Genomic DNA, 27,201 nt, shown 5'->3' with positions numbered 1-27,201 from the left:
ACATGAGGTAAAAAAGACTCTCTGTCATCTGGTTCCCGCCCAAATCTCCAGGCTCACCTCCATCCACACCTCCTCTTGAACTCTGTTCTCTGGCCATTTGGATATCCACTTGGGATTTTCATGGGGGCATAATACTAATTCACACTTGTACACCTTTGGGTATAATATTTCCTCTTTTAAAAATGCCTTTCCCAGTCCCCTTTTCATCTCAGAAACAACTAATTATTTTTTAAGACCCACATCCTTTATGAGATGTATAAACACAATGTGATGTTCAAGCATCACATTCCTTTATGAAATCCTCCTACCCCCAGAGTAAAAAGTAAAAGTGCCTAGTATACTCATCATGGATCTAAAACACATTTTACAGTTATTTATTGAGTTGTTAGTCTTCTATTATAGATTATATATTTTAGTGTAGGAACTTGGTGGTGATGAAAAACTGATTTTATTAACATTTATTTTTAGGTTTTGGTATTTGGTCTGACACATAACAGACCCTGAAATGTTGGTGGAGTGAATGAGGAATCTCTCACGCTGCATCCTGGGAACTATACTTAGACAGCAATGCAATGTGTGTGGTGAGTTTCCAGGCACTTTGATAATGCCCTTCTCCTTTCACCTGGTTGAAACTTTTAGTACTTATTTACCTGTTTATCATTTCACTATTATGTCATCTATTTGCTCATAGAATAACTTCCAGAAGCAGATTTTATGTCCACAAGCTAGAAGAGGTACCATTTTATATCGTTTTCTTTTCTTATGTTGTATTCATTTTCATTCAACTCTAACAAACACTGTTGACTGCCTATCCAACATCCATCTCCCCACCCCATGACTTATCCTTCCAAACAGAATCCTGTGTATTCCAGGGTCACCTTTCCTCTGCAAGACTGTGTACTTCTGAAAAGGTTGCTTTTCTTCCCAAGGAGGGTGTCTCCTGATTAGTCTAAGGCAATCCTAGTGCCCACATATGTAAAGCTACCTAAAGACAGCTTGAAGTTCTTGTGATACAGTTCTGGCCAATGAGATGTAAGACAAGTCTGTTGGAGATCTTGTGGAAAGGTTTCCTCTTACAACAAAGGTACCAGGAAGAAATGGTCTCTTGTTCTCTGAATGTCATTCTATCTATATGTAACACCTAAAACTACTGTGCCATCTTGTGACATTGAAGGAAGCCAGCCTTTGGGTGAAGCCAACACTGAGACCAACATAGCATAAAAATATAAGGAACCCAATTATGGATGTCATTATATGGAATCTCTGATCCTGCCCTAGCTAGAGCCCTCATTCTCCTTCTTCTAGACTTGTAATTATGTTGCATATGGTTGAAGGTCTCAAAATTTACACAGACAAGTTTAACATTGTAATCTGAGAGGGCCAGGGGCATTTGTTTAATACATACAATATGGAACTTTGAAGGTAAGGATAAAAATGAATAAAATATACTCAAAGGAAGAAGCCAAAATGACTACCTGAGAAGATTCAAGTTCTACCATTTATCAGTAACTACTTTGAATGAATCAACCAATGAAAGAGGATTCTGTTCGAGGAATTACAGTAAGTGCTTACAAAGAACACAAAGTCTAAGCAGTCATAACCTTTTTCTGTGTGAGCTAATGGTCTCATTAGGGAGCTGGAGCAGCGACCTAAATTACTATAAGATAAAGAAGAAAATAATGGATATTATGGTAGTGATAATGATCTAGCATTTTACTGAGCAGTCACTATGTACTAGGCACCATTCTGAGTCCTTCCCAAGAATTTTTATTTGCATCAGCTGTATTTTATCTCTCAAATATTTTTCTCACAGACCACATCCTGTAAATACTTATATGCCACTATACTTGTATAAGTCTCTCCCATTCTATGAGAGAGAGAGAGAGAAGAAAACCACCATCTTTCCTGACTTTCCTTTCCTTTCAAGATACTGCCTTATTTATCTTTACAGACTTCACCAAGTTTTTTTTATTAATAAACTTTATTCTTTTTAAAAATTTTTTCAATGTTTATTATTATTATTATTATTACTATTATTATTATTTTGCGAGAGAGAGACAGAGCGTGAGTGGGGGAGGGGCAGAGAGAGAGGGAGATACAGAATCCAAAGCAGGCTCCGGGCTCTGCATTGTCAGCACAGAGCCCGATGCAGGGCTCGACCTCACGAACTGTGAGATCATGACCTGAGCCAAAATCGGTTGCTTACCCGACTGAGCCACCCAGGCGCCCCTAAACTTTATTCTTTATTCTGTTTTAAGTTCACAAGACAATCGAAGCAGAAAGTACAAAGCTCCCATATATCCCTGTCCTCACATGTACATAGCCTGTCCTGCTGTCCGTATTCCCCACCATAGTTTTGCTACAATCAATGAATCTATATTAACACATTATCATCACCCCAAGTCCATAGTTTGCATTAGGGCTCACTCTTGTTGCTGTACATTCTTGTGTTTGGGCAGATGTAGAATGCATCTATCTCCTGTTGTAACAGCACACAGAATAGATTCACTGCCTTAAAAGTCTCCTGTGCTCTGCCTGTTCATCCCTGTGACCCGCTTCTCCAAGTTTTTTTAAAAACTAAATAAATGACCCCTTGTTCTACAAGTCTGTGACTTTTCGCATCATATTCATTCTTTGATCCACAGCACTTATTTTCATCCCCCTCATTTTTCTGAAACTGCCATGAGAGAGGTCACTGTGGACCATGATGCTGACAGCTCAGTGGCTGCAGCCCTGCTAGTTACTTCTTTTGCCCTTTCTCCTTTACAGCATCATCTGTCGAGTTGACCCAAAACAGAAGCCTCTCCCTTCACTTGTCTCTCACCCGTCGTCCCCTCTTGCTTGTTAATTACATCATTCTGTCTCCAAAATGTTTATTGTGTAAGTTTCTCCCAAGAGGAACAACTTTTCCTGCCTCTACTTAGGCTCCCATCTCCCCTCCTCCAGATGCCTACAAGCACCTCCGAGCTTATTCTCACGTCAGCCTGTACCCTACAGTGCAAGTTAGAGTAACTTTCTAAAACATCATGGTCTCCCTGGCACTCACCGTTTGAAACACTTATATAGTGTCTCTTTCCCGCAGAATAGCATCTAAACTCCGTGGCTCTGCTGTGAAGGTCTCCCCACTCCCGCAGCGGTGCTCCTTCCCAGGCCCTCCTCCAGCCTCTCCTCCTCCACGCTGTCTCTTCTGCCTACACTGGGGTGGTCTGGCCCTGAGCATGTGTCCCTCCACCGCCCCGTGACTCCACACAGTCTGTTCTCTTGGTGTAGAGTGCCCTCTCTCTCTTGTCCAGGTACTGAATTTCTACTCCCGCTGAGCCACATTGCAAATGTTTTCTGCCTTCCTTTAGCCTTTTCATGGAACATCAAAACTGTTGTGCTGTGTTGTCATATTTGTCTACGTCCTCTTAAATGTGAGCTTTTGAGACAAAGTACTCTGTCTCGTTCACCTCAATATCTCCAGTACCTGGCATAGTGCCTAGTATTTAGTAAATGTTTGTTGCATTAAGGCTATTGCGATAGAGTAAGCAGAGTGTGATGGGAGGTCTGAGAGGGAGCAACTGGCAGGGGAGCTTCATTCATTCATTCATTCATTCATTTATTCATTCAACAAATATGTGCAAAATATGTACTATGATTCAAGCATTCTTCCAGGTATTGTACATAGTGAACAAACAGAAGGATGTCTTATACTCGTGGGAGATAAAATTCTGTTTTATTTTATTTTATTATTTTTTAATTTTGTAGAGGCAGAGAGAATGTGCAAGCAGGGTAGAGGGGCAGAGGGAGAGAGAGAGAGACAGAGAGAGAGAGAGAGACAGAGAGAGAGAGAATCTCAAGCAGACTCCACACTCAGTGCAGAGTGGGGCTCAATCCCACGATCCTGGGATCATGACCTAAGTCAAAATCAGGAGTCTGATACTCAACCAATTGAGCCACTCAGGCATCCCAGTAACATTCTATTTTAGTAGGAGAAGACAGATATAGTGAGTTTGGCAAAGGACCAGTATCATGAATGAATGAAAGGGATAAGACAGAGGTATAAGGCATAAGGAGTGGTAAGGGCCATTGATAAACTGATCACTCCATGACCTACCCAAAGGCACTTAAACTCGCATTAAAACATCAGTAACAGCAGCTATGCATGACCTGGTCCCTGATCATATTCCAGGGGCCAGCTTTAGCCAGTAGACTACCCCTTTGTGGTCCTTGTTGCAGAGGCATCTTTGGTCCAGATCTTGTTCCTTGAAAAAGCAGGGAGAGGCAACAGATCCTTGGATGCTGGCAGAATATCCTTACTAGTGTTACTCCAGTCTACCTTGATAAAAGCACCTAACTGTGGCTTATCCTCTTTATCCTATGCTTATAGCGTAATGACCTTTTTTTTTTTTCAGCAACCACAAATTGTCATGAGAAAATAGTCTACTTGTATTCCTTGGAAGGAATACCCTTGTACTTGGAGATCAAAATCCCAACAATGAGAGTGCCAAGGAGCAAAAAAAAGCATGGGCTTCTCATTGAGAAGTTTGGGTGTTTTAAAACAACTTCTGTAAGCATGCTTTTTAAGGGACAGGAGAACAAAGAAATGTTTGCCATTAGTATGTGTGTGTGCAACGAGATGGCAGAAAAATAAACTTCATAATATTTTAAAGTTGAAAAGACCCTGGAAGGTAGCTCTAAATTAACCCTTTCATTTTACACATAGGGAAACTGAAGTTCAGGAATCAGTGACGTACCCAAAATTGTGCACCTCGCATATATTAACACAGTGTTAATGGTTGACCATCTACCTCTGCTCTGTGTTAGCAGCCAAGGGTTTCAAGCAGTTGGAGATATATTTAAGGCTCTGACCAGCAAATTTAAGTTTCTTTCCAAATTTCTGTGATCGAAGTAGCCAGCGTCTAGTGGGGAAGGGACCTATGATAAAGGTAGCTGGAGATGGGTTATAGTTGGTAGGAAGATGGAAGGATGGCACATGAAATGTGTTTAACTCCAGCCAGAAAACTGAAGCAAGAGGTTTTCAGAATCATAAAAGTTCTGATAGTGTGTGGGAGAATAGTACTGTTTACCTATTAAATTATTTATGCATCCAGTTCACCTATTAAATTATTCATTCATTCATTCATTCACTCAGAAGTGCTGGACCTTAATGTTAGTTACTCTGAGCTAAGAGCTGAGGAGGACATAATATGACAGGATGCTCCTCCCTTTCTGGGCTCAAAGAGCTCACAGTCCCACAGAGAAGCCAGATGTGCAGGCAAATCGTCACAAAGCTCTGTGCCACGTAAACATGTATGTTGTTCCAGAATAAAGGGAAAGCCCACCTGGACGCTGAAGGCAGTTTGCCCCAAGTCAAGTGCTGTATTAAAAATACTATTGCATCCTCCCTAGTCATCCTCTAACAATGCTGCCTGGGCACTAATAATCCTCTGAAGAATCTTTCTCCCTCGAGCAAAATTAACCTGCTTCGAAGATATGATGAAAAGGTTCCCTGCTTCTTTTGAAGTTACAACACTTGCCAAGTGATGTACCCTGTGTTTCCGTGACACTTCCCGGAAGGACCAAGGCCCCTGAGTCATAAGATGGCAGTCATTCTCTGCAGCCATTGGCTCCGGAGGAGCAGGCATTTCCATCCATCTGCAAAAGGAAGAAGAATTAGCCGCCTGCTTGAATCAACCGTATGTGTGTTGGTTGAGAGTTGTTATGAGACGTACCCCTGACAAGAGCCGAGTTGCCCAGCCAGCTTCCCTTTATCAGATGGGCCAGTGCCAATCATCATTGTTCTCGCAAGGTGATAGCAGGAGTCGTTCCCCGTTAGAAGATGGTGGCATTCTGGCAGGGTCACCGTGGCGTTAAGATGCATAGCATTTGTCAGGTTTGCCTAGGACTTCTGGAGGTTTAGTTATGAAACTTGTTAATTGAGCTATAAATATAGCTGCAGCCTTTGCCTTCCAGTAAGGCAGTGTGTTAATTTGGGTTTGGCAGGGGGATGGTGCAAGCTGCCAATGTTATGTTAGGATTAGTAACGTGCAGTACATTTTAACTCCACTTCCCCATGTGCCACGCTTTCCTCCTCTGTTTGTTATCTTTCTGAGGGAAGAGAGAAGAAGAGAAGGCAAGCTCATCATCATGGGCATCTTACGTTAGGGATATTTATCTGCAGACCTGCTTTTCACCTTACAAGTCTCCAAGTGGAGAGGGTTCGAAAGATAAATGAAGAAAGCCATGTGCACCACAGCAGAGGGCTCAGCCACAGCCTTCTGGCCCGAGATTAGAGTCACTAAGGTTGCCAACAGCAGGGTGTTTCTCTTGTTTCCCCACCCCCTCCCAAACTCCTCTCTATATTTAGGACATCCCTCTGTACATTAAGGTGAATGTGATAATAACAAATACATGTTCTCCGTAATAAAATCATGTTCCCCCGTCTTTTTACACACATGAAATTACATGTGGAGTAGGTTTGTTTGCTTGTTTCTTCCTCAAATACTCATCAAAGGGTAAATGTATCGCTTGCTCATCTCACTGAGAAAAAATGTGTGGATTTTAAGCTGTACATAAAAACAACCTTGGCTGTGTACTTTATGCTCACAGGGGAAAGGAAAGGGTGCTGCAGAAGCAGTCATAACATGCCTGCTTAGAGATCCTTGATAAGTATTAACTGAATGAATGAATGAATGAATGGGTGAGTCTCAATTAAGTGGAGTTTCGAAAGAGTGGAGTTTGTAGATTACCCAGTCTGCCATGTCTGCTTTCTTTTCTTAAAACACACAAGTGACCTGGAAATAGGTTGGCAAAAATGTAGACTTCTGTTTGTTGGCATTGTGGTAGAGGAAAGAACTCACTTCCAGCTAAGTGGTATCAAACATTTAATTTTTGTTTCCTGAAGCACCTGGCTTGAGTAGAAATACGAAAGAATGTAGAGGTCTAACATCCTGTTTGGATCTCTCTGGAGACAGTGCTGATGGCATTTCCCTGGTTATGAAATGTTAGAGAGAGATCAGCTTCAACTAAATATTCTTTGTTTTTCATTTTGCTTCCCCTTCATGGATATGTCTGTCACGTCTGATAAATAGAATTTTCCATTCTTTTTTTGTTTCATTTTTATCTGTCTGTTTAGTTGGAGTCCTGTGTTTTGTTTCGTGGTGTTTTTTTTTTGGGGGGGGGGTTTGTTTTTTGTTTTTTGTTTTTTCCTGTGGGTTGAACTCTGGGAGAGAAGATGTTAGATCATGGATGCAGAAATATTCTCAGCTCTAATAAGGATGGGATTAATTTTCTTTACAGTGAAACTGTAGCCTGCCTCAACTACACCAGCAGTTAATTGTATTTTCCTTAAGTCCTTTTGATATTCATTTGAGATGCATTTTATAACCCATCTGGTAACCTTGCTGCTAACCAACAATTATAGTCTGACATCTGAATACAAAGAATTTGGGACAAGCCACAGTTGTACATGGAAACTTTTAAAACAATGTCTCCCTTAATATATTCTTTACTAAAAAACATTGTGAAGAAATGATTATAGCCTCACTGAATTCTGACATGCTGAAAAAATGGCTGTTCATTCCTTGGGAATTTGTACCAACTTAGTGATTGGGAAATTGAGAGAATAATAATAATAATAATAATAATAATAAGGCACAAGCTATGCCAAGCAGCCAACCTTTCCTCTGCTTCACCCCATTCACTAGCTTGACACAGCCTGGGCCAATATTAATTCCAACTGTTTGAGGTGGACAGAGAGTGGGTGCTGCTCACAATGTGGTTACTTTGGAGACTGAAGAGTCTGGAATCAAATTGATAGGATTATTAGAGTCTGAAGCAGGGCTGCTATGGGCAGTTGTGGGTTTTTGTACTTAGGCACTAGGCCGAGTAGGCAAGTGTGGGCTGGAATCTAGCCCGAGTACTGCTTGCCAAGCTGTGTGTGCCCCAGGCTGGGGCTGCATCAGCCGGGAGGAAAGGGCCTTTCTGTAATTCATCTGCCAGGGTGGAGTGCCTTTTTGTAACTCGCACAAAGATGCACTGTGTGCTAAAGGTGGCCTTGGCTGGAAGTAATTGTTGAGAGGATCCTGTCTTCTCCACTGCTATTATGTATCTGAAATTCTCCTGGTTCTATCAGCCCCTTCCTTTGAGCCCCTTCCCTTAATCTCCACTGTGAGAGGAGGAGTGAATTATTCGACAGGGCCATCTAGAAGGAGATACAAAGCCTGAGTAGCTCTGCCCCCATTCTGCTTGATGTCCTTTTAGGGAACCAGCTGCCTGCAGGGAACACAGATCCTACAGGTGGTTGTGGTAAGTAAGGAGGAGAGGGAAGAGAGGCCTGACCCAGTCCAGTGTCTCCGATTCCAGGAAGCTCTCTTACCCATTTTTCCCAACCTTGCTTTATTCAGTAGGAAAGTTATAATTTGCAGCCCCCCACCCACCCATGGCTCACTCTATTTTCTCACTTTTGAGTTGGTTCAGAATTCAGGAAGAGGGGTGCTATTTATTGGACTCCCAACAGGATCTTAGAGACCATACAATTCCCCATTTCCCTCCACACCCATACTTATAACAGAAGTATTCTTTCCAGCAGAAGCCATGAACTGGTGGGCTCTTGGCCAGATCCAGCCTACATCATGTTTTGTTTGGCCCACAGAGTATCTTTTGGAAGTAATTGCACAAACATTAAAAAATGGGAGGTTGCATATGTCCACATCAAGATTTCTGGCCCTTTTGAACAACTAAAACTAAAAATGGAAAAGCTGTCCACACTGGGCCAGTCTCTCTACATGGCAGTAATCAGCTAGTGTTGTACACCCTTTTTCACAGGGCACACACTCTCCAACTTTGCTTTGTCCCCTCCACTCTCTATTGGCTCCTGAGCTGGGGCTAGGTGTCAGCTACCCATCCATCATTCCTCTCGCATAGTTTTGTGTTGAATTAAATGAGTGTCCCTTTATTCTTATGTCTCTTTTAAAAGTCAATGGGAAAGGCTCCATTTCTGAAGACACATGGGAGCGAGCAAATGTCTTTATGGAACCGTAGATTATTTCCATATGTTTAATGTATATTTTTTCCTGGATGATTCACATGTTATGCTACCTACCTGGCTCCTAGAGTCATTTTGGATTTCTGTAGCATTTTTTTTTTTAGTTTTAGTTTTTTAGTCTTTATTTTTCTTTCAAAATATAACCAATGAAAAGGTTCATTCTACTACATGGAAGCTCTTCCTTATCTTAAGCTGGAACCTGCCCCTGCACTTTGCGCATGATAATATTGGCTCAGCCATCTGGTATCAAGTAAGTAAATATCCTACTGGTAGTTCTTAGAATTGTTCACTGATATTTCTTCTTCTCCTTCTGGATGTGGCAGAATTTCACTTCCTTCAAACCTTTAAATTTCTTGACTGATGGGTCCCTGCTTCCCCTTGGCAGTTCTGGCATTTAAAGAGCATTCCTTTGTCTTTGTTTTTTGTTTGCTAAGATAAAATTCCATTTAACACATGCTTACATGTTTTCTTAATATGTGACAAATTACGTTTCCACTCAGTTGTAAGAAAATCTCTCGTAAGATGATTATCCCTATGGTCAGCTCTGCCAACAGCTACAGAACACTCCAGAACAGAGAGTAAAATCTGCCTGAAGACAGGAAAAGGACAGGAAAAGGACAATGTGACCCATTCCTTATTTAAAATAGTGTCACATTGGGCCTGTTTGCTATTTTATGTGTTGTACAGACTTGAGTTTTTTTCTGATAGGGACACCAAGAAACACATCTTGGAGAGCATAGTTACTGTCTAAAGCTAGGGGGAAGTATGGGTATTCTTCAAACCTTCCATTGAGTTCCTGCCATGCTTGAATGTTTCCAAACTTTCCTTGAATTTTTTGGAGTATTTCCCTTTTATCTGTAAGCCTAGACTTGCTTGGTGGAATGAGCTCCAAGGTTTAATGACTAGTGCATAAACAAGTATATACTCCCTTTGTTGGTGCTGAACCACATCTTCCAAAATTTAGGAAACAGTCTCTGGTCATTTTTCTGGCTTGAACTGCATAACCTTTGATGTTTTGGTCCTACCAGGGAAAGACTATCTTTTCCATTGGGGGCTATTTGTAAGAATTTTTGAACATTTCCAATAATTCATCAGAATTGAAATAGTATGTAATTTTTGTATTTTTAAAATAAACACACATCTATCCATCCATCTTTCTTGTCAAAGCTAGTGTCTCCTTTTCTGTTTTTGCCTAAATGTGTTTTTGGATGGTGTAAAGAGTGATGAGGAACAACTAAATGTGAACTGCAAAGAAGAAATAAAATTCCTGTTGCTTTTCCCTACAAACCTGATGGGTTTCATGTCTTCCTAGCCCTTATTCAGGCCAATGGGGAGATGGAGGCTGAAGGTTCTAAAGGTCAAAGTGAAGCACATCCCAGATGTCCCACCCACTGATTATAGCTTTGGGCAAGGTACAATAGAAAGAACTCGGAATTCTGGGATAAAAAGTTTCTAGCTCCAGCTCTGGAGGTGCTTAAGTCATTCGGCTTGTCTAAGCCTCACTTTCTTGGTCTGTAAATCTTGTATTCTACTGACTTCATTGATATAATGTGAGAGTCGGGTTCAATAGGGGAATGTCCCTTTCAGGTGGACTATTCTGAATGTGCTCAATTGTTTTTATTACTGTTCTTCCAGGCTTCATGGCAAGTAGAGACATGTTTTTTAGGAAGGGATACGTTTCCCAGAAATGTTTTGAGTGACCCCACTTGTCCTTCCACCCCTGACAGCTCCCCCTCCGTAGCCTTTTACAGTACACAATCCAAAAAGTAATGGTGAGGCTTGTTTCCTGCACCAGGTAATCTTCGCTGCTCTCCCTGCTTCAGATTGAAGCCTCTAAGGAATTCAGTATCCCTCTGTCCCTCCCTGGGTTTTTTGCTGAGTTTTTGTGGGAAGCCTTAGAGGTCACAGGCATTAGGAAAGCTAATGTCTGAGATAGAGGGACTATATTGTGTTTAGGGACTATATTGTACTGGGCTGCACTCAGACCTTGGACATTTCTGGCATGGTGTGCCTCAATGGGAGGACCATGACACCAAGGCACTAGAGGGGTTCCTGAAAGGGTCCAGGAGTGCCGGGGGAAAGGGAGGTTTTGGAGAGCTGATGGCAGGCCATTTGTACCCCAGACTCCTTTCTTCACCATAGGATGTGTCACTTCACCCCATCTCCCACTTCTGTCCCCCAGGAATAAGTTTTTTCATCAGACAAAAGTGATTTAAGGATCCTGAGTGCAATACTGAAAACTGGGCACTTGGTCAGTAATATTTTCTTTGACAGAGACTAGCCATTTTTCAGTTTATTTTCTGGATACTTGGAAATTTCTGGTGTGTTGCCTTTAGTAGCTCAGGGAATCCACACTTAGGGCCATATAGAAGTATACTTTTCTGCCAAGCTTTGGTTTCTGAGGTGGGAATTCCTATAAATTATTGCTGCCTTCTTAGTTCTCATTAAAAACAAATAAGAATTATTTTGAAACCGAACAGCTATATTGTGGACTGAACTGGTGAAGGAAAGAGAAAGGATTTCAGCCAATCCAGTCACACATTTCTGGGAAAGCAGAAAACGGGGGTATAAATGAATCAACAGATACTACCCTTTTATGTGTGTGCCCATCTTAAGTGTATTCGGTGTAATAAGAATATATAAGCTAGAGGGGAAGACTTTGTGATCTATGCTTCAGATTTATTTCTACTCCCTGGAGTCACTGCTTCACTAACCCACTAACCTTGCTCTGCCCCACATCATCCTTCATCCTTCCAAAGTAAATAAATGGAGTTCTCTTCAGCTTTTTTTCTTAATTAGCTATCAAAATTTGAGGTGTCACCCAGACTTTGAAGGCCCCTGTGACACTGCCTTAAGAATGCGGGGGTCGCCCCGCTGTCCTTGACCAACTCGCCCCTCTTCCATCAGCGGTCAGCAAGATACATGCAGCCACACACACGTTCCCTGCCGGGCTCCCGCCGCCAGTTCCAGAGATGGCGGAGCTCCTGGCCTCTGTTTGTATATAGAGCTGTCTGAAATGCATTCGGGATCTCTTGAGGTGAAAAGAGTTATATAAACAGAGAATGTTATTATGGATTCTTACTACAGATGGAAATGACTGGGTATTCTCAAAATAAATAACATTTCACATTTTTATAGATATGTAACATAATATGCATGTGTGTGTGTGTATTTATATTCTTTCCATCTTGAATACACAGCCTCTCCTTCCTCAGCACTTGGATAAGCCATTCATTTTGCCTCCTGCTTTTTTGATTCTCTTCTTAAGAATTCATTTAATTGTTGCCAGCGTTTGGGGAGTGAGGATGAAGCGGTTATAGGCTTCCTGCTAGCTCCCACCAGATAAGCCTGCCGTGGCTGTAGCAGTTAGGAGAGCTGAATGCTGAAAACACTTAAGTTCTGTTTTTCCACTTCCCCTCTAAAGAGAGATCAATCAGCTTGTGGCTCAGCATAATTACAAATGGAAACTTCCTAGAAGAGATGCCCAGAGTTGGAGGATTCGATGTAAGGCACCTAGATTCAGAAGTTGCTTGTTTAGATATTTGGGCATCCCCCTCCTCTTTTTTTTTGAATCTGCATATGTATTTTCTTTGAATTCTGGAGGGCAAAGCATGCCATGTCTCATTTACATTGATCTACTCTCAGTAAAACAAACAAGGGAAGGTAGGTAAACGAATGATAGGATTATCACTTTCATAATGGTGCCATTCCCACAAGAAAAATCTCGAGTATTGGGACCCTATGCTGGGGTTTGCAGAAAAGAGCAAAGATGCCAGAGATTTATCCTGAGCCAGGGAGGAGGAAGATTGGCATCCACAAGTCCAGGCAACACGAGGCGGACAACAGCTGGCTTTGCCAGCTCCACCTGGCTCCAATAAAGACTGGCTAGCATCCTTGGCAGTAGCTGGTGGGAGAGGCAGACAGAAGCCAACTTCCCCGAGGCTGGCCAGTTCTGGTGGAAGGTGGAGGAAGGAGAGGTAGCTGGGTGAGAGGGCCTCAGGCCCTCAGTATGGTGCTGAGAGAGTGGCTGACTTGGGGGAATTCAGGCCAATTAGAGAGTGATCCTTTCACACTCAGCCATCTGGAGATGCCTGCAAGGGGACTATCCTCAGTGAGAACTTCCAAATTTTAGGAGGATTTAATGAAATCTTAAACTAAGATTTACCGAATGCCTAATACACAAATGGGCTCTTTGATAGGTACTGGGGTCAATAATAGGAATAATCACTACAGTGATAAGAACAAGATGATGCTAATGATAATAGCAAACTTTTAATGAGCACATATTAAGTGCCAGATTCTGTAACATCCATCAGCCCTCACCATCTTACTCCTCACAATCTTCTATAACATAGGTATCACCATCCTCCTCATTTTAGTAGGAGGAAACCAAGATTTAGGGAGTTTAAGTAGTATCCCCAGAATCATAGAATTAGGTGATAGCTGGGATGGACACCTAAGCAGTCCAACCCTTATTCTGACTTCTAGACTATATGAAAGAATGTAGAGTCTGTAGTAAAGGAATTAGTAGTCTAGTAAATAAGGTAGGCATGAAAGAAAATGCATAGAGTAATGATGAAAACAATCCCATAGTAATGCACTTTGCAACAAAACAAATTCATGTATAACAGGGTTGAATATTGGATTTCATTACTGGCTTCAAACTATACTCAAACATTAACTGCATAATAACTCAACTTGTATTTTTGGGGTTAAATTTTTTGGACTCCATGCAGAGGGATATGGAGGGGTGTCACCACAGAGCCATAGTAAGAGTAGCTGATTTGTACAGTATATTGTTAATAGCTGATTTTCACTGGCCGTGTACCATGAAGTCACTAATTATAGTTCCTAAAACCATCCAGAAAAGTAAATAATGTTATCCCTGATATAAAGGCCAGGGAGCCTCAATGATTTGCTTCAAGTTCAGAGTTAGTAAAGTGGAAGAGCTGGGATCAGAAGGGTGACAGAATGATCCCAGTCCAATGCTTTCTTCACTATGCCGTCTTTACTGCCTGTCTTCAATCAAGTGGGATATATGGAAAGACTACACATGGTACAATTACACAGAGTAGGAAGCATATTTAACTGTATGAAAGGAGTTTTCATAGGAAAGAGGAAGCCAACATTTACTGAGTTCTTCCTATGTGCCAGTCACTGAACTGAACACTTAGCATGTATTGTTTCATTTAATTTTGTAAAAGCTGAGTCGGGGGCACCTGGGTGGCTCAGTCAGTTGAGTGTCCAACTCTTGGTCTCGGCTCAGGTTCTGATCTCATGGTTCCTAAGTTCAAGCCCCACATCAGGTTCTGTACTGACAGTGTGGAGCCTGCCTTAGAATTCTGTCTCCTTCTCTCCCTGCCCCTCCCCCACTTGCTCTCTGTATCTTTCTCAAAATAAAAAAAATAAAAATAAACTAAAAAAAAAAAAAAAAAGCTGAGTCAGGATTTACAGATGAATAAGAATTTTCCAAAGAGAACCATGGGAGAGATGTAGCTATTCCAAGCAAAGAGAATAGTATGGAAGGTGTAGAGGCATGAGATATTATGGTGTATTTGTGGGAATTAAAATCATTTTGGTATTACAAAAGCATAAAATACAGTACGGAAGTGGAGTGTGTCAATGTGTGTTGGCGGGCGTGGAAGATGTTTGTGACTGGATATGACATTGTAAAGATAGAACTTCAATGACATCAAGAGGGCCTTGGACCAAGGAACATGGATCTTTACCTGTAGAGATCAGGTAGCAGAGTGAAGGGAAAAACAAATCTAAGTACATATTTAATTTTCCTAAAAAATCTTGAAAAGTAGAGCTATTATCCCAGTTCTTTTAAGCCAATAAGAAGACAAGTTCACATAGAAAGATGAAGGAATTTAGCCAAAATCATACAGTTTGTAAATGGCAGACCTGGGCTTTGAACCCACTTTTTTGGGGGCTCAAAAACCACATTTGTTTTACATCAAGTTGTTGCTGCTTGAAGTAGTTCAGTTCCACAGACTGGAAAGGAAATGAACAAAAAGAAGGTGGACAGAAAGTGTTCAGCAGCTTCAGACACGCTCATCCAAGATTATCCTATTACCGAAATCAATTGCTTGCTTACAGATTTTTATTTAAATTCCCAACAATTACCCTTGCCACCACGACCTTCTTGAAATGCCAGTCAAGAAAGGTGATGTAAGATGGAGTTACACAAAAGCATGAAGAAAATGACCACTTCAAATAAACATGGAGCTTCTCTAACTTCTTTCACTAGCTAGGTTGCCACTGTTTAAGTTTAGAAAGTAGGGCGGCCAAGAATTGCTGGTGCTGGTCGTGCATACACAATGACACTCCATGAGGACAAAAATCTTACTAGTAGTCTACTTGCCTTAGTCCTAACACTGAGCTGTCTCCATCTGGAGGAAAGGATCCATTTTTCTACCCATACAAAAGTGCCATATGGGTTAGCAGAAGCCCCCTTCAGGAAAGAAGGAAGCATCAATAAATTGGCAGTTCTCATCAAAAGTTTGATTTAGTCTCCACATTTTAGATCAAGGAGCACCACTGTAACAATTGTGTGCCTAATTTGCAGAAATGGTAGCATTTAAATTCAAATTCAATGGCGCTTTCAACCTCTACTCCAAGTTGTTGTTAACCATCCCATGCGTGTGATATTCTTGATTGACACTGCAGGTTGTTTTGCTTGTTCGTTTGTTTGTTTTGGTCCTACCAAGAATGGAAAGAGCTGTGGTACAGGGGCCAGAGAGTTCACTTTTTCTACTCAGTAGTGGGCTGAACATTTCCATGTTGGTTACTTTCTCAGAACTCCACTTTACTCAGCTTTGAATTGTGCCTAATAATACCTACTTCACAAGGGTGTTTAATGGTTAGTTCCCAGTTGGAATTAAGTGCTGAAAAGTGGTCCTGATGATCTGATTATCCATGTGTTACATAGTATCAGAGTCAAGATAACACAGATGCATCTTCACCCAGCCTGGCTTGGAACTGCTGTCATGCCAGAACCCCGAAGGGACAGGTTTACTCCAGAGACAAATAATGGAGTCTGGATTCAAAATGGGGTGGTCTTAAGGAGATGTAAAGGCCAGTCTTGCAGGTGGCCTGACTCCACACCACCTACAGTCTATATTTTTTTGCTAGCCACTCTTTAAACCTTCTTTGGTTGATATCCAGTTCATCATGAAACTATTTTATTAATATAACATGTAATGTATAAAGCTACACATTACTTTTACCTATAATATACATTTAGATTATACATTAATACAAGTATCTAAATTAGCTCCTTCAAAGTCTTTGTTCAACTATACCTTGTCAGTCTATCATGACCACCCAAAATAAACTCCACCTTCCTCATAGCACACCTTCTCCTCCTTTATTTTTACATCTATTCGTTATTACCCTCTAACATACTACTTACTTGTGATTTTGTTTATGTTCCTTCCCACACCCACCAGAATATATGTCCTATAAGAACAAAGATTCTAATTCGTTGTTTTCATAGCTTTTTCCCAGCGCCTAGAATTTAGTAGGAGGTCATTTTGAAAAAGGAAATTATATTATTGTTGCTTTTCTCTCCTAATTTCCAGGACCTGAGAGCTTATTTTAAACAAACTTGTCAATAAAATGCTTTTTCTTTTGATAGTCAAGATACAACTCCAGACATAGAAGCTTTAATTAGCATACTCAAAAATTATACTTGGCCCATCATTTATTAAAACTAAAGTAATTTCCCAATTGTCCAGAGTGATACATTTTCCCTGGAGATAAGAAGCCTGAAGGTTGCTTTTGTCTATTTCATAGAAAGAAATAAAATTTGAAAGTTATGTCTTCCATCTGTGATTTTCTTCCCACAATATTATTAGAGACTACTAAGATTGTAATGTCAATCTGAGGTATTGCCTAATAGATAGTAATTAAAGACTTAAATCTCGACACAAACAATGCAGAGATATTGCTCTGAAAGGATAAAGAAAAAATAAAGTCCATCTGCTCCAAATCTCTCAATGTGAAAATACTTGTTTATAAATTGTCAAGCCCATATATATATGTGTGTGTGAGTGCGTGTTGCTTTTTTAAATAATGGTTATTTCAGGCGAGTGCAGAACTTTACTTTTGTCATCTATGCATATAACATTTGTATGAAAATAATGAGACTTTTTGGTGACTTAATTGATCCACTGAATTTTCAGATGCTAGTTAAACAGCTAAGGCAGATGAGGTGACAAATTTTTTTTTTTTAATTTTTAAGTAATGTAATGGAAACACAAATAAATTACAGTATGTTTGTGTGAAGGAATCATTTAACAAGACAACATACAGATATGTGTGGGTTGAGGGGGAAGATGGGTAGCTTTCTTATAGGGAAATATAAAATGGTACATAATTCAAGATCACAGACAGCTTAATCACATAAATATAAATAGAGACAACCCATTTTATTTGTTGCCTTCTTGCTTTTATATTTTATCCTGTAACTTTATTTTGTTTAACAAACAGTGACTTTTCTTTCTCTCTCTGTGAGTAACTATTTTTCATTCCTGAGTTTTGGTGGGGGTTGGGGTAGGGAGAGGCTGAAAATATCAGTAAGAAAATATGAAGAAGGACTGAGCTATCTTTGTCTGCTGGTTGTAACCTGTGTTTATTATTTTTTAAGGGGTTAAGATACAACTGCTATGGGATCCAGAAAAAGGAAATCATATTGGCTGCTTCTTGTGTGTAAGAAGCATTTCAGCCTAAGCCTAGTGAACTTCCTGGAATGCTACCCTCGGCTGATGGAAGCTGAGCTTGTGTTGTAAGCAGTGCATATTATTGTATAAAATTTACTGCAAAGGGGAGTGATATGAATAGAGAATGTATACAGTAGCTTACTGCGTGCTAGCAGGTCTTTTCTGGGCTCCTAAATGTTAACTGGATAGTAATGTAAGTTATTACACTCATTAAATTAGGCCACAAACAAGTCAACAGTGATTCAGCAAAATGGCTTTGTTTGTATAGTGCAAGGAAGTCTGATAGATATCCAGTCACACATTTATGGCTAAATGGATGAAGATTTTAACATTACAGCCTAATAAAAACCCCATACTGTGTGATTAAATAAGAGGGAAAGCAGTAAAAAAGAGAACGCGTAATGACGGTAACATGTAGGTCAGTTACAATTTAATTGTCATTGCACTTCATTGCTAACATATCAATTCTCTGCTGCTTAGCTGAGCAGAAAACAACAACTTAACATGTACACTGGGCCCACTGACGAGTCGTCAAACCCCCACTTCCATCACCTGCTTTTGACTACTTCCTTAACAACCACATGAAGTCTTCCTGCTTTAATAGGATAATCTCGCTGAAAGCTCCTGCTGACTATTTCTTCCCATGCTCAATGCATCAATGATCAGTAAATTTACTTCACACTCTACATAGATGCTAAAATTAGATTGTTTGCATTACAACTTTCAATACTTCTGCAACAAGAAACACCTGCCTGCAGATTTATATTGTTTTGTTTAATGGTTTAAAATAAAGATAGCCTCACAGTGGCGATACCTTGATGTACTATATTGGAGGCGCACAATGGCTGATCATTTTTCTTACTTATCCAATTTGTACTGTATTTCTTGCCATATAAGGTATAGCTTCATTATCATTAATTGCAGCTTTAGAAAAACCGAGGAAGTATTTATTCTTGCCAACTTTGCTGCAATTTTACTTATTCAGTGCAACTACGAAAGGGAGGGGGGTAAGAAAGCACTGTATATTTAACTCCCCACCCCCCCCCCCAGAATCTGGATAATTCACGCAGATCTCAAAGGGGCTTTGGCACCTTTTTAAAATGTTAGCTCTAAAGAATTGTCTGTCTAGCACACTTATGCTGATCTATAGTAAAGACTTAACCGAGTACATAACTGAACTATTAATTCAGGTGCCTAAGGTGACATTTTTTATCCAGCTTAGCGTAGTCTATTCCGTATAGAATAGAGTACAGCTCCTGGTAGAAAAAAAATGATCCAAGGGAAGATAGATAACTTTATTAGAATGATTAGAAACATCCACATTTTTTTTTTCTATTTCCAAATCTTATTTTAATTCAGATTTCTGGGAATCCGGCCCATAGATTCCAAATGTCGCTAGTGTACAAATCTGGCAGATTTTCTTTCCTTTGCACCTCACCTACCTAGATAGAATTATGTGTCATCCGAGGGTAAGGAAAAGGGCCTGGCGTTCAAGATCATGAACAAACAAAGAGAAGACCCCAGGAATGAGTTCTGCTCCTAAATTAACATCTATAGGCAGCCTCTAAGCAGTGAGAGTCAGTAGGTGTGTCTTAAAGATTTGGGAAGAGCCTTGTGGTTACTTCTAAGACAGAGTTCATGAATCGCCATTCTCATTTAGAGATCAAATATGGATAGTTACAAACCTAAGGCTGTGATCGTTAAGAAAACATTTAAAATACCACCTTTCTTGTGTTTTGTTTCTTTCTCCTTTATTCCTTGTGGAATAGGAACTCCTTTCCTTGAGTTCAACCAGGGAGAAGACCAAAGTAGTACAGTACTTTTGGTTTCCATGGTGCTACTTATAAAGATTATGCAAAGTGCTTAATGAATAAGTAACTCTTCTCAACACTTTGCAGATGAGACACTTAAGAGATTTGGACAAAAATAACAATATGAATAAAAAGTTAGCTGTGGTGCTCCAAATGCCTGATTTTCTACATATATCCCTGTCAACTCAACTGCACCAAAAGAGTGACTTATCTTCCGGTGATAGTATTCTTTGACATCGTTCTGATAATCGGTATAGGTCAAGTTGGTTCCTCTAGCATGGTTAGCTTTCTTACCATCCTGGACAATCATGTCTAGTGGAATTGATGACACTCATCCCCATCTAGGAAATGAATGCTGGTGATATGCAGAAATTGCTTGACATACTACAGATATGCCAGCAACTGGGGCAGAAGGCTGAGGAAGACCTATCATCTCAGAACTATCCAAACAGATATTTTATTGGTAAGGGTTTTCATCCTTTTATTTTAACTCATTTGTTGAGTGTTCATATACATTTCTCTCTGTCCCTATTAGAAATAAATTGTAAGTACAAGACTCATTTTCACAAGTAACATATATTATTCAGGGGGGGATAAATGCATTGATTTTTCCATAAAAATGAGCTCTGTAGATTTACAAGTGCCTGGCTAGCTAAATACAGAAATGTGACAAATTCAAATTCACAACAATGAATTTAACCGCATTATCATCCGAATAATCCATTTAACCATATTTTAACCTATCTGAAAGTAGCTGGAAGAAGGGTTGAGGGAAAACAGTTTTCAGGTATTTTTAGATATTTTTGAATCATAATTCCTACTTGTCTAAGTTTTAAACTTGACCAAAATGCCATATTCATTTTATCTTTGAATCAAAGAGAACTTGGCAAATTTCCTAATGACAAACTCCATTCAGTGACTTGAAGCATTGACTCATCACCCAGAATATTAACTATCTCGATTTTTTTTACATTACTTAGCTGCTTTAAATGTTAAGGCTGATCAGTGTTCTCTGGGGCCATTTTAGATTTGTCTCTCTCAGAGCAGTAGGAGACCAGGAATGGAATGAGAGAGCCATAACCCCACTACACATTGTGTGTATGTGTGTGTGTGCATGCGCGCATGCCTGTGCACACACGTGTGTGTTCATGATGCTTGTGTAATGCTTGATTTGGCAGTATGGGCTTCCACTTTCTCCAACAGCTGCTTTTTATAAGCTTATCTGAAACCCTGACACAATTTTTGGAAGCTCATTAGACTTAAGAGTGATTGCAAATGAAAGAGGATGCACGGTTACTCACTGACATTCATGCCTGCGTTTTAAATCTCATGCTGTATTGTTGCAGATCTTGATTTCACACTCAGATGCTTAACCCCACATTAATATGTGTCTTCTTTCCCAAGATGAACACAGTTGCCTTCCCTGCCTGGCATTATCATTCCCTGCCAACAAAATGGATTGCAGGAAATTGGGGGCGGGGGAACAACGATGATGTCTCAAAACTTTAACCATGATTTTTCAATTTATTCTTTAATGCAGTGCATATTTTTGAGTGCCTACTATGTACAACCCTGTACCAAGCACCACGTAGACTCTTCTTGTGAGTTAGGTTCTCAAATAAGATGGCAGATGTTTTCATCTCCCTAGGGTCATGCCAAAAGTCTATTTCTTTTTATCTTTCCTATTAAATTATGTTTACCTGAATATATCAGGTTCATTTCACCTAGGCAGGATGTCCCATTAAGCATGACAAGTAGAAGGTTGCAAGATTAATGCCCTTCTTGAGCTTGAATTAGTGTGTCAGCATCTTTCCAGACCTGGGACCAGAGTATATAGGAAGTATTCCATAATGGACCTTAGCCTCTAACTGAACTGCTCTAATATTATTTCTATAACAAGACTACTTTTAAAGAGCCTCATTATTGGCTTCATTAGATATGTTACTTGCATCAGTGGCTGTAGTTATGCATATAATATAGGAGAGGTTAACATAGCGTATTTTTTATGTATTATATGGCATATAGCTTGAAGTAGCCAAAAGGTTTATGGCGATGTAATTGGTAGTTAGTGTGAAATTTGTAAGACAAATAGACAATATCTAGGGTAACCCCTCTAATCCTCTTCTTTCAGTTTTTTACAGCCACCAAAGGGCCTCATTAAAACAGCAGTCAGCACCTTAGTGAAAAGATACAGTGCTTAGAGTGCCCAAATGTGACAGAAAATCTGCATTTTGTAAATCTGACACCTTTGATAGATTATACAGTGTGAAGCCATTTCTTCTAAGCGTTATGATAATGCTTAAGGTTCTCTTCTGAATCCAACTTTGCTATATTCACTAGCTATAACAATGTGAAAAAGAGCCGATTGAATAAAATGAAGCTTAGAAGGTAGAGAGGAACCTTTTTCTATGGCACAAAGCTCTTTGCATGCAAAGGGGCTGGAAAGCAGCCCTTGGCATTTCCAAGGACCACTTAATCTTGGGGGTAACATTCCTTTAAATATGAGGATGCTGTTTATGATATGCTGGCATTTGTGTTGTGGAGGTGAAACAGCCTGTGGGCTTCCAGGGTGGACGAATAGTGGTTTTATATGCTACTTGGGAAGGATTATTGGCTTTTCATCTATTTTTACAGATTAATGTTTTACAACTGTACCCAGGCTGAGGGAATTAATGAAAACCTTACTGTTCATTTCACAAAAGAGACTTTTGAAATCTGAGACTTCAGAATGCAGAGGTTCGATGTAAATGATGTGAAACTAGGCAACTCTGGTTAGTTCAAGGTGGCGGCCAAAGCAGAGCAGGCCCTGCGAAAGTGCCACCGTGAGTTTTGGAAGCGTTACTGCAGGTGTCCGAGGCAAAGATTGCCTCCCTCCAAACCCTCCCCGTATCTTCTCCCATGCCAGCACAAGTGTTTGGCCTGGCTCCTTTCCACACAGTCTAGACCCCAGTGCCCCATTCAGGAAGATTTGTGTGGAGGGCCCACAACAAAGATGGAACTTAAAATTGGAAGATCTGTAGAAGTAATCGTTAAAAAAAAATTGTACTATCTGTAAATTTACATTTTCATAGTAGCTAGAGGGGAAGAAGGTGTAGCATAAAACTTATGAATATGATTATTCTCTATTTTAGCCCAAGATTTGAGAATATTTACTAATTATGATAAGACCAAAATGCAAGGATGACCTCTCTTGAGTCTTTTGTTTCTGCCTATGATTGAACACTATCCCTGTAAATATATTTCCAACAATTCCAACAAAGGGAGAAAAGCCCCTTCCCGACTCTCCCAGGCTTTCCGTCTCTCTGGTCAAATGATATTGAAATGAATCTTTTGTATCTAGAAACCTCTAAAAAGATAGCCAGACCATTTTGACCTACATACACTTTATGCATTTTATGATGAGTATAAACTGTTTACTAAAGTAGTAGCATATATTTATTAAAAGTTAAAGATAGAGAAGATGATTAAAAAGCTTCTTGAATTATTTATGTTTTTACTCCATAGCATGACAATAGAGTGTTATGTGTAAGCACCTATCATTCGAATGAAGGAAACATATCTGACATTGTTCATGTTTTAGAATTGAAAGTCTTCGAGGACGGATTGATAATCAGATTTAAACATGCCAAGGTAATCACCTCTTGTTTCTCCTTAAGTATACATGGCCATACATGCCTACTGAAATTCCCTTTTCAGTATCTTAAGTTACTCATTTTGAATCTATTTATTAAAAGGGTTAGGTTTTTTCCCCCACTGTGATAAAAGAAACCAGTTTTCATTTAAATGATTCCATTTAGGTATTTGCAATTATTAATAATGCAGAATACAAAAGGAAATATTTCAATGACAGGAACCTTGAAATGAATCCTTGAGAATTTGGAATGGATATTGCTTTCTCTGACAATAATCTGGGGCCAGTCTCTACTTTTGTTGAATGCAGTAGTTTTGGTTTGGTTTAGGTTTTTTTTTTTTTTTTCTTGTTTTGAGGGTCAGAGCTATTAAATTTTAGTCAGTTGCTAGAGGGAGTGGCGGGCCTCTTGGCTGAGAAATCTACTTGAAATTACTCTTTGGGAGAAAAAAAAGGAGAAAATTGCCTCATCAGACCCATCTTTCAACCAGCAAATCCTGCGACTCTCACTGTTCTTAATTGTTGACCCCTACCATCTGTGTCATGCAATGTGGCAGGAACTCTCCCTTCAAATAAAGATCCATGTTACCTCATCAGGATGTACTTGTTAAAAGTGATAATGGTTCAGAATCGGTACTGAGCCACGTGAAATACAATATCCTCCCTTAAAATGTGGAGGTTTGGGGCCTAAATTAATACCCTTGGTACATAAGTCATTATGCTATCTGAAAATCTTTTGATTTGAGTGGAAACTATCTGTGAGATGCTTTTGTTATCCAAAGAGTTCGAAATGCAGTATTTATTTAATTTGGAGAAGAAGTTATTGTGTGATGTCTACTACTAAGTGTTGAGTGCCATTTAGCCTTTAAAAAGCTGCCTTTACACATGTAGTACCAACACTTGAAAATGTCTTTAAGGAATTATGTATTTTCTCCTCAAATACATTTTTAAAAAAATCTGATATGTATGTGGCATTAGGTGAGGGGGACTGGACTTAAGAAAAAAAAAATTGCAACCTTTTACAGTGAATTCTCTTACTGCATGTGGTTTGCCTGCCCTGACAAATGAACTTAAAGGGGCATTGTGAATAGGGTGTGTGGGTTTAAAATTCAGTGGATTATTCACATCTGTTAGGTGAGAATTAAAGAGAGCTGAATAATGTATTCTTATGTTTTAGAGCTATCACTGCCAAAGGCTACTGACTAGTAAGTGTCAACATCTGTGTTACTTCTTTAGATTTCCTGATTCGATGTGTCTAAACATTTCATTTACTACCGGAATTTTTTAAAGTTGTTTTAAGCCTCTGATGCACTATTTCATTGAAAGATATTATTAGCAAATATTAGTTAAGGGATTGTATGTACAATTAGCCCCAAATAACATTAACTGAATGTTGTGATTCGTATTATTGAAAGAACGTCAGACGCTTGAAACGGTAAATAATGGAATAAAAATAAATAAAGGTACCTGTATTTTGACAGTGATATTCCAACTCTGGTTTTCCCATGCGCAAGCGTAAACACGCGCGCACGCACACACACACACACACACACACTCTCTCTCTCTCTCTCTCTCTCTCTCTCTCTCACACACACACACACACGCACAATCATTCAAATGCCTTTTCTTTCTCTGTCAAAAATATTCATTAAAAACATTTCACTGTGCTGCCTTTTAATATAGCACGGGCATTCAACCTGCGCAGGAAGCTTCCTGGAACCGCACAAATACTGTGTAATTATCTGGTGGCTCCCTGCTGGCTGCTGCATATTCCAAGCACAAAGTGAGCAGCGCATTTCTAGAGCCTGACTCCTGTCTTCATTGTCCCTGCTTGGAATATGAAGCCTCACTTCATTATAGTAGACCTGATCAAACTTGATAGATTTAGCCATTATTCTTGACTGTGTCAACTTTCCACAGTTTTTTTTTTTTTTTTTCTCCCTCCTTGGGCTCTTTTGTTTTGCCACCCAGGGAATGCAGAATATTCTGAGTCTAGGTTTCTCTCTTTCTCCACTCTTCTTCTCTTTCTTCCCTCCCTCTGGGCTCTCTCAATCCCCCTCCTTCTCCCTCCACCCCATTTCTTTCACCATCTCACCCCCTCTCCCTCTCCCTTCTCCCACCCAAACAAACCAAGGATTCAACAAATAATGTTCCTTCCACATCATGTGATTCAAGGAAAATAAGGCTTGCAATTTTTCTCTCAATTGTCCTCTTTGGTTTTGATTTTTTCAGTTACTATAAAAGAATTCTGCAGCAATGTTGACACACAAGGCAGAAATGCTTTGAAAATCCTTTTCTATTTCCTGTTAGTAGCACAGTAACTTTTGCTCTATGATGTTGTTGTGATGGTTGGGGTTTTTTGTTTTTTTGTTTTTGTTTTTTGGGTTGTTTTTTTTTTTTTTTGCAGGGGGGTCTGTTTTATGACAACTTTCAAGAAGCACTTCAGAGTTCATATTTTCAAGGATTAGCCACATCAGTGTATCTTAACAAATTTTATAAATGTTGCAGTGCATCTTCTTTACAAAAGGCATTAGATCATTCTCTAGGCAAATACAGATGTTGATACAACTGGTTTAGCATAACAGATTGCCTTGTAGTTTTTGAGAGTTGCTATGCAACAATAGAGAATTGTATCATAGTTCTCACAACATTTTAAAGTATCAAAAAAAATAATGCAAGTTGTATTACCATAATTAGGATCACACTGATCCCTTACACTGTCACGGAACAAGTTAATCAATATGTAAGGTATTTGTTAGTGACCTTAAAATACTTATAAAGTCAGTTTATCATTACCCTAGTTAATGAACATTTTGTGGTGAGATTTTATTCCTGGGGTTTTAATTTTTTTTTCTGTAGTGTATACATCCCTTCGGTGGACCCCTAGCACTGTTTAAAAGCAGAAAATAATGGTTGATGTTAAGGTCTGCTTATTAAGTGCAAATTATTAATACAGTAAAAACTTAAGGGGCTTGGAAAGTCCTCTACTCTCCAGAGTCTCTCTGCACTCCAAATCGCTTCCCCCCCTTTATTATGTTTATTTTTTGAAAGCAAAAGCCAGGCTCCCAATCTGATGGTTTTCAACAAGTTTGCTCACAGGATTCTTATTGTAGCATCTGGTTTTATGCCACAGAAATAAGGTACGAGGCTAGTATGGCTTGAATTTAATATTATCCTACTTAAATTAAAAATAAAATAATTATTTTTTAGAGTGGCATTTTCAGTCACACCAAAAGCTTCGCGGCATCTTAAAATGTAAATTGCCATGAAGCAACACAAAGGAGAAAGGGAAGATTTTGAAGGCAATCGCACTGATCACTTAATTCAGTGGCTGCATATCCACTTGGCATAAGGTAATTAGAGTGCCACATTGCTGTAAAGACAGAAAGCTTAGGGTCCCATTCTGACTCACCCAGACGATAATACATGATTAGAAGTCAGTGACAGATCACAACTGCTGAATGACCCACCAAGGTCTTATCAAGGGCAAATCGCATAATTAGCATGCACTTCGCTGGCAGAGGAGTGCAGTGCTATTGTTCCCGCACAATCAAATTAGCCCCGCCAATGAGGTCAGTGTTCTGTGACCTTAGAGACATTTCATGTATTATTCCCCCCTCCTTGTCACACACATGCACACACACACATGCAATGTGCACACATTAATACACACTTAAACTGAACCTAAGTTCTGTGGACACTAACAACATGTTTTATAGAGACATTTTTGAAGTACACTCCATTGACTCTTTAGTTCACCATGTATGGAATGAGGAATGAGGAAGCCAGTTAATGTAGTCTGACCCTGGGGGACACATATGTAATGGAGCTACTTTGACATAAATTCAAGAATCTAGTGAGGCCTGGATCTCACATTATTTGCTCTTAATACATCTGCAGCATCCCACGTGTACTAATAAAGTCTTAATTCAAGCTTCAGGTCTCTTCGTCCTTCTAGTGATCAAAATGACGCCATGGATATGTCCACTCCACCTCCACCCCATCTAC

The 27,201-nt window shown here is 39.7% G+C and overlaps 1 long non-coding RNA gene across 2 annotated transcripts in view; it reads left to right on the top strand.

Annotated features, from left to right (window-relative positions):
* The window catches only part of LOC131485063 (uncharacterized), a 240,984-nt gene that overhangs the window by 63,651 nt on the left and 150,132 nt on the right, over positions 1-27,201 (top strand). For both annotated transcript variants that reach the window (XR_009248610.1, XR_009248609.1), the window contains exon 3: positions 469-581. This is a non-coding gene — a long non-coding RNA (uncharacterized LOC131485063). The remainder of the gene's footprint in view (positions 1-468; positions 582-27,201) is intronic.

Source organism: Neofelis nebulosa, chromosome 9, assembly GCF_028018385.1.
Source record: "Neofelis nebulosa isolate mNeoNeb1 chromosome 9, mNeoNeb1.pri, whole genome shotgun sequence".
Lineage (NCBI taxonomy): Eukaryota > Metazoa > Chordata > Mammalia > Carnivora > Felidae > Neofelis > Neofelis nebulosa.
Note: the sequence above shows the minus strand (reverse complement) of the source record. Positions and strands in the feature narration are given on the sequence as shown.